The sequence below is a fragment of the Hyperolius riggenbachi genome, chromosome 2 (genome assembly GCF_040937935.1).
Source record: "Hyperolius riggenbachi isolate aHypRig1 chromosome 2, aHypRig1.pri, whole genome shotgun sequence".
Taxonomy (NCBI): domain Eukaryota; kingdom Metazoa; phylum Chordata; class Amphibia; order Anura; family Hyperoliidae; genus Hyperolius; species Hyperolius riggenbachi.
In genome coordinates, this window is record NC_090647.1 from 43,035,920 (window position 1) to 43,043,317 (window position 7,398).

Below are 7,398 nucleotides of genomic sequence, written 5' to 3' on the forward strand. Positions count from 1 at the left end.
GGGCAGCCAGGCAATTTGCACTTAAAGAGAGTCTGAAGCGAGAATAGATCTCGCTTCAGACCTCATATATAGCAGGGGCACGTGTGCCCCTGCTAAAACGCCGCTATAGCGCGGCTTAACGGGGGGTCCCTGTCCCCCCAAACCCCCTCCGTGCAGCGGGGGAGCGCTTCCTGGTTGGGGCAGGGCTAACCGCCGCAGCCCTGCCCCATGCACGTCTGTCAGCGCGTATCTCCGCCTCTCCCCCGCCCCTCTCAGTCTTCCTTCACTGAGAGGGGCGGGGGAGAGGCGGCGATGCGCGTCTGATAGACGCGCTGTGAGGCAGGGCTGCAGCCGTTAGCCCTGCCTCCAGGAAGAGAGACAGCCAGCGACCATTTTCCGACCATCTTTTGCGGGGGGTGGGTTGGGGGTGAAGGGACCCCCGTTAAGCCGCGGGATAGCGGCGTTTTAGCAGGGGCACACGTGCCCCTGCTATATATAAGACCTGAAGCGAGATTTAGTCTCGCTTCAGTGTCTCTTTAAAAATGAAGTAAATATGTCAGCCTCCATATCCTTCTCACTTTAAGGTCGGTTTTACACCTATTATTTGCTTCGTGGTGGGGATGCAATGCTCCTGCCTCATCCCACTGCAACACAAAAAATGACAAACATATGACCCTGCGGCACAGTGCTCTGATCATATGCATACTGCCGCCCCCCGATCAGTGACGTACTCCCTGCTGGGCAGGAAGTACATCACAGGGTTTCCCGTCGGTCCACGCATGCATGCCGTGGCGCACCGTGCACCGTCATTTACTCTAAGTGCATCGCCAATAGACTTACATTACCCAAAGCACCATGTGTTAAAGAGACACTGAAGCGAAAAAAAATTATGATATAATGATTTGTATGTGTAGTACAGCTAAGAAATAAAGCATTAGGAGCAGAGCCATGAGTCTAATATTGTTTCCAGTACAGGAAGAGGTAAGAAACTCCAGTTGTTATCTATGCAAAAGAGCCATTGAGCTCCACAACTTTCAAAGTAGCAGAGAGCTCTGTCTTCTGAAGCTTGTTATCTCAAGTGTCAGTCACTGTATTTTCTTTTTCTCTCCAGAGGACAGGTCAAAAGTTTACTAGCCTGCTCTGTAAAATCATTTAGAATGCTGAGTAGTGTGTAAACTGCAAATATTGGAGAATGATGCAATGTCATAAAAAAAACCCACTGTATAACTGAAAATAAAAAATATGAGGATATTTTCTTTGCTACTAATGTTCTAGTAATTATCCGTACTACACAACCAATTCATTACATCATAATTTTTTTCTCACTTCAGTGTCTCTTTAACCTCCCTGGCGGTATGATATGAGGGTTTTTTTTAACTTTTTTTTTTTTTTAACATGTAGCTAGCCTATTCTAGCTACATGCTTCCCCCCTCCCTGCAGCGTCCCCCTGTATGCGCCGATCGCCGCCGGCGCTTATGCCCATCCGGAAATCCCTTTCTGAACGGGATTTCCATGAGGGCTTCCCCAGTCGCCCCGTCACGACGTCGAGGACGTCGGTGACGTCAGAGGGAGTCCCGATCCACCCCTCAGCGCTGCCTGGCACTAATTGGCCAGGCAGCGCACGGGTCTCGGGGGCGGGGGGGCACCCTCTGATGCGGCGGCGAATCGGCGCGGGGCGGCGGCGATCGTAAGTAACACGCAGCTAGCAAAGTGCTAGCTGCATGTATTAAAAAAAAATATGCAAATAGGCCCAGCGGGGCCTGAGAAATCCTCCTGCGCGGCTTACCCCGTGTCCAGCTCGGGGTTACCGCTAAGGAGGTTAAGTGCAGTGTGTGCGGTAACGCCATAGTTCCCACCTGTCCCCCTTTTGGAGGGACAGTCTGTCTTTGGGACCCCTGTCCCTCTGTCTTCCTCATTTCTCCCTCTTTCTGGGCTGAAGTACAGATCTATGTATTTTTTCTTCTGAAAAGGGTATTTATTTGACTATAAACTTTATTCCCATCCTTTAAATTGATATATTCTTACTTTCAAATGTTAATATGAAGGAAAATGAACCAGGATAGAAAGGACCAGTGTGGTTAGAACTATAAAGCGACATATTTTTCTTATGGAATCTTTATTGTAAACTAGGGGTGTGCCGGGGCGTGATCAGGGGTTTAACAGTGGCGTGGTTAGGGTGTGACAGGGGCGTGGTTAGGGCGTGACAGGGGCATGGTCAGGGGTGCAGCTTTAGTGTCCCTCTTCCTCATCTCAAAAAATTGGGAGGTATGAGTAATGCGCTGTTGCCCTTGTGTCGGCTCAGATATTTCTGGCGCACCGCAAAGGACCGCAATAAGTGTGAAGGTCTATATAGACTTTCATTGCTTTTGCAACACTTTGTAGCAAAATATGGGAACACAAAGCAGTGTTACCATGCTAGTGTAAAAGGGGCCTAAAGTCATGTTATACTCCCAAAATCAGAGACCCTGCTGCTATATATACCGCCAGTCTTTTTGAAGTAGTGCCAAACGCGCTTTACCTAAAACACGACTCAAAAAACGGTCCTTTGATGTTTCCCAGGAGCTCATCCTGCCCTCTACTGCTGTCCAGGATGTATGCACATTTCCATGAGATTATACTGAAGGCGTCCTGTAACTTAAAGAATTAAAGTCAAATAAACAATAGCAAACACACAGGAACAGCATTTTCCAAGTTCTGACATTTATATTCTCGTGTACATATTTCCTGGGGCATATCTGGGTAAAAGAGCACCTATGGCAAACACTGCAAATCCCCCCCCCCCCTCCCCCAGTATGCAGTGGTTTGCAAAAGTATTCGGCCCCCTTGAAGTCTTCCACATTTTGTCATATTACTGCCACAAACATGAATCAATGTTATTAGAATTCCACGTGAAAGACCAATACAAAGTGATGTACACGTGAGAGGGGGAACGAAAATCATACATGATTTCAAACATTTTTTACAAATAAATAACTGCAAAGTGGGGTGTGCGTAATTATTCACCCCCCGGAGCCAATACTTTGAAGAACCACTTTTTGCTGCAATTACAGCTGACAGTCTTTTAGGGTATGTCTCTACCAGCTTTGCACATCTAGAGACTGAAATCCTTGCCCATTCTTCTTTGCAAAACAGCTCCAGCTCAGTCAGATTAGATGGACAGCGTTTGTGAACAGCAGTTTTCAGATCTTGCCACAGATTCTCGATTGGATTTAGATCTGGACTTTGACTGGGCCATTCTAACACATGGATATGTTTTGTTTTAAACCATTCCATTGTTGCCCTGGCTTTATGTTTAGGGTCGTTGTCCTGCTGGAAGGTGAACCTCCACCCCAGTCTCAAGTCTTTTGCAGACTACAAGAGGTTTTCTCCCAAGATTGCCCTGTATTTGGCTCCGTCCATCTTCCCATCAACGCTGACCAGCTTCCCTGTCCCTGTTGAAGAGAAGCACCCCCAGAGTATGATGCTGCCACCATCATATTTGACAGTGGGGATGGTGTGTTCTGAGTGATGTGCAGTGTTAGTTTTCCGCCACACATAGCGTTTTGCATTTTGGCCAAAAAGTTCCATTTTGGTCTCATCTGACCAGAGCACCTTCTTCCACATGGTTGCTGTGTCCCCCATGGCTTGTGGCAAACAGTAAACAGGACTTTTTATGCTTTTATGTTAACAATGGCTTTCTTATTGCCACTCTTCCATAAAGGCCAACTTTGTGCAGTGCATGACTAATAGTTGTCCTATGGACAGATTCCCCAACCTGAGCTGTAGATCTCTGCAGCTCATCCAGAGTCACCATGGTCCTCTTAACTGCATTTCTAAACAGCGCTCTCCTTGTTCGGCCTGTGAGTTTAGGTGGACAGCCTTGTCTTGGTAGGTTTACAGTTGTGCCATACTCCTTCCACTTCTGAATGATCGCTTGAACAGTTCTCCGTGGGATGTTCAAGGCTTGGGAAATCTTTTTGTAGCCTTATGCTTCATACACACTTGAGATAAAAGTCTTTGGAAAAGGCAAGATCACAGACCAATTTTACCCCCTTCCATGTAGTATGAGAGCCATACCTACACAGTCTATTCTATGGAGCTGCACTCCCCATCAGATAAAATCTTTGCAGGATGCTGCACACAAAGATGCTGTACACACTCAAAAGATCATTATCTGCAAAAGATCTGTTCCTGCAAAAGATCCATTCCTGCAAAATGCATTCATAGTCTATGAGATCTGCAGATCATCATACACACCTTGTTTAACAGACAATCATCTGCAGATCATTTGCAGATCAGATCCACCAGGATGGATTTTCAGATCTGCAGATGATTGCCAGATATGCAGATGAAGTCTGTTAAACAAGGTGTGTATGATGATCTGCAGATCTCATAGACTATGAATGCATTTTGCAGGAATGGATCTTTTGCAGGAACAGATCTTTTGCAGATAATGATCTTTTGAGTGTGTACAGCATCTTTGTGTGCAGCATCCTGCAAAGATTTTATCTGATGGGGAGTGCAGCTCCATAGAATAGACTGTGTAGGTATGGCTCTCATACTACATGGAAGGGGGTAAAATTGGTCTGTGATCTTGCCTTTTCCAAAGACTTTTATCTCAAGTGTGTATGATGCATAAGTCTGCTTTAAATTTCTCAATAACTTTATCCCTGACCTGTCTGGTGTGTTCTTTGGACTTCACGGTGTTGTTGCTCCCAATATTCTCTCAGACAACCTCTGAGGCCATCACAGGGCAGCTGTATTTGTACTGACATTAGATTACACACAGGTGCACTCTATTTAATCATTAGCACTCATCAGGCAAAGTCTATAGGCAACTGACTGCACTCAGATCAAAGGGGGCCGAATAATTATGCACACACCACTTTGCAGTTATTTATTTGTAAAAAATGTTTGGAATCATGTATGATTTTCGATGCACTTCTCACATGTACACTACTCTGTATTGGTCTTTCATGTGGAATTCCAATAAAATTGATTGATGTTTGTGGCAGTAATGTGACAAAATGTGAAAAACTTCAAGGGGGCCTACTGAAAATAATGGCCTGAGCATTAAAGGACAACCATCACTATAATAACTAGGTAATTTCTCTCTTTGTTGTCCCTGATAGCTAAACACCTCAGAGCTCACTCCGATCTGAATAATCACAAATGCCTCCTGTTTTTAAAGGGATCATTAAAAATCAAGAATCTACTTACCTCAGGCTTTCTCCAGCCCCTGGCAGCCGCCCTGTGCATTCGCCGCAGCTCCGCTCCCCACCGGTAGCCCGGGGTCCCCTCCGTTACAAGATTCCTATTTGTACTCCAGCATGCGGCTCACGGAGTCACACTGACGTCATACGAACTGTACTGCGCAGCCGAAGTAGTTCTGCGTCTGCGCAGTACAGTCCGGATGACATCAGTGCGATTTCGTGAGCCGCACGCTGAAGCGCAAGTAGATGCCGACCTGGCGAGGTTGGCATCTGCACCGGAGGAGACCGTGAGACACCGGAGTTGCGGCGAGGGCACAGGACGGCTACCAGGGGCTTTACGACGGGCCAGGTAAGTAGATTTTTAATTTAAAATGATCCTGGACCTTCCCTTTAAAGCTAATGCAATCCCGGTTTTTAAAAAGAAAAAAGGCAGATACTCACCTAAGGAGAGGGAAGGCTCGGTCCTAATGAGCCTTCCCTCTCCTCTCCCAGTGCTGCGCTGGCTCCCCCGTTCTCATCCCACGCCGAGGGGACTTCGGAAGTCTTCGGGAGCCGAGTCCTCCCAAAGACAGGCGGCACACAGAGGCGTATCTGAGTAATATGGTGCCTATGGCAAACACTAAATTTGCGCCCCCCCCCCCCCAAAAAAAAAATACTAGTTTAAAGTGTCCCTGTAGCATAAATTGAGTAGCCATGGTCCCCTATATTTTAGATTTAAGTAGCCATGTGCCTCAAATGCCAACAAATAGTCTGGCTGCATGCTGAGGTGGGTGGGGGCAGCATCCGGCTGCTTGCGTTGGTGGGTGGGTGGCAGAATCTGGCTGGGGTGGGTGGCAGAATCTGGCTGCTTGCTGGGGTTGGTGAGGTAGCAGCATCTGGCTGCGTAATTGGGTTTTGGGTGATGGCAGCATCTGGCTGTATCCTGGGGTGAATGGATGGCAGAACCTGGCTGGGGTGGATGGATGGCAGAATCTGGCTGGGAATGCGATGGATGGATGGCAGAATTTGGCTGGGATGGATGGATGGCAGAATCTGGCTGGGAATGCGATGGATGGATGGCAGAATTTGGCTGGGATGGATGGATGGCAGAATCTGGCTGGGAATGGGATGGATGGATGGCAGAACCTGGCTGCGGTGGATGGATGGCAGAATCTGGCTGGCAATGGGATGGATGGATGGATGGATGGCAGAATCTGGCTGGGAATGGGATGGATGGATGGCAGAATTTGGCTGGGATGGATGGATGGCAGAATCTGGCTGGGAATGCGATGGATGGATGGCAGAATTTGGCTGGGATGGATGGATGGCAGAATCTGGCTGGGAATGGGATGGATGGATGGCAGAATTTGGCTGGGATGGATGGATGGCAGAATCTGGCTGGGAATGCGATGGATGGATGGCAGAATTTGGCTGGGATGGATGGATGGCAGAATCTGGCTGGGAATGCGATGGATGGATGGCAGAATTTGGCTGGGATGGATGGATGGCAGAATCTGGCTGGGAATGCGATGGATGGATGGCAGAATTTGGCTGGGATGGATGGATGGCAGAATCTGGCTGGGAATGGGATGGATGGATGGCAGAACCTGGCTGCGGTGGATGGATGGCAGAATCTGGCTGGCAATGGGATGGATGGATGGATGGCAGAATCTGGCTGGGAATGGGATGGATGGATGGCAGAACCTGGCTGCGGTGGATGGATGGCAGAATCTGGCTGGCAATGGGATGGATGGATGGATGGCAGAATCTGGCTGGGATGGATGGCAGAATCTGGATGGGAATGGGATGGATGGATGGCAGAATCTGGCTGGGATGGATGGCAGAATCTGGATGGGAATGGGATGGATGGATGGCAGAATCTAGCTGGGGTGGATGGATGGATGGCAGAATCTGGCTGGGATGGGTTAATGGATGGCAGAATCTGTCTGGGATGGAGGGATGGCAGAATCTGGCTGGGGTGGATGGATGGCAGAATCTGGCTGGGGTGGATGGATGGCAGAATCTGGCTGGGGTAGATGGATGGATGGCAGAATCTGGCTGGGGTGGATGGATGGATGGCAGAATCTGGCTGGGGTGGATGGATGGCAGAATCTGGCTGGGGTGGATGGATGGCAGAATCTGGCTGTGGTAGATGGATGGATGGATGACAGAATCTGGCTGGTGTGGATGGATGGATGGATGACAGAATCTGGCTGTGGTAGATGGATGGATGGATGGCAGAATCTGG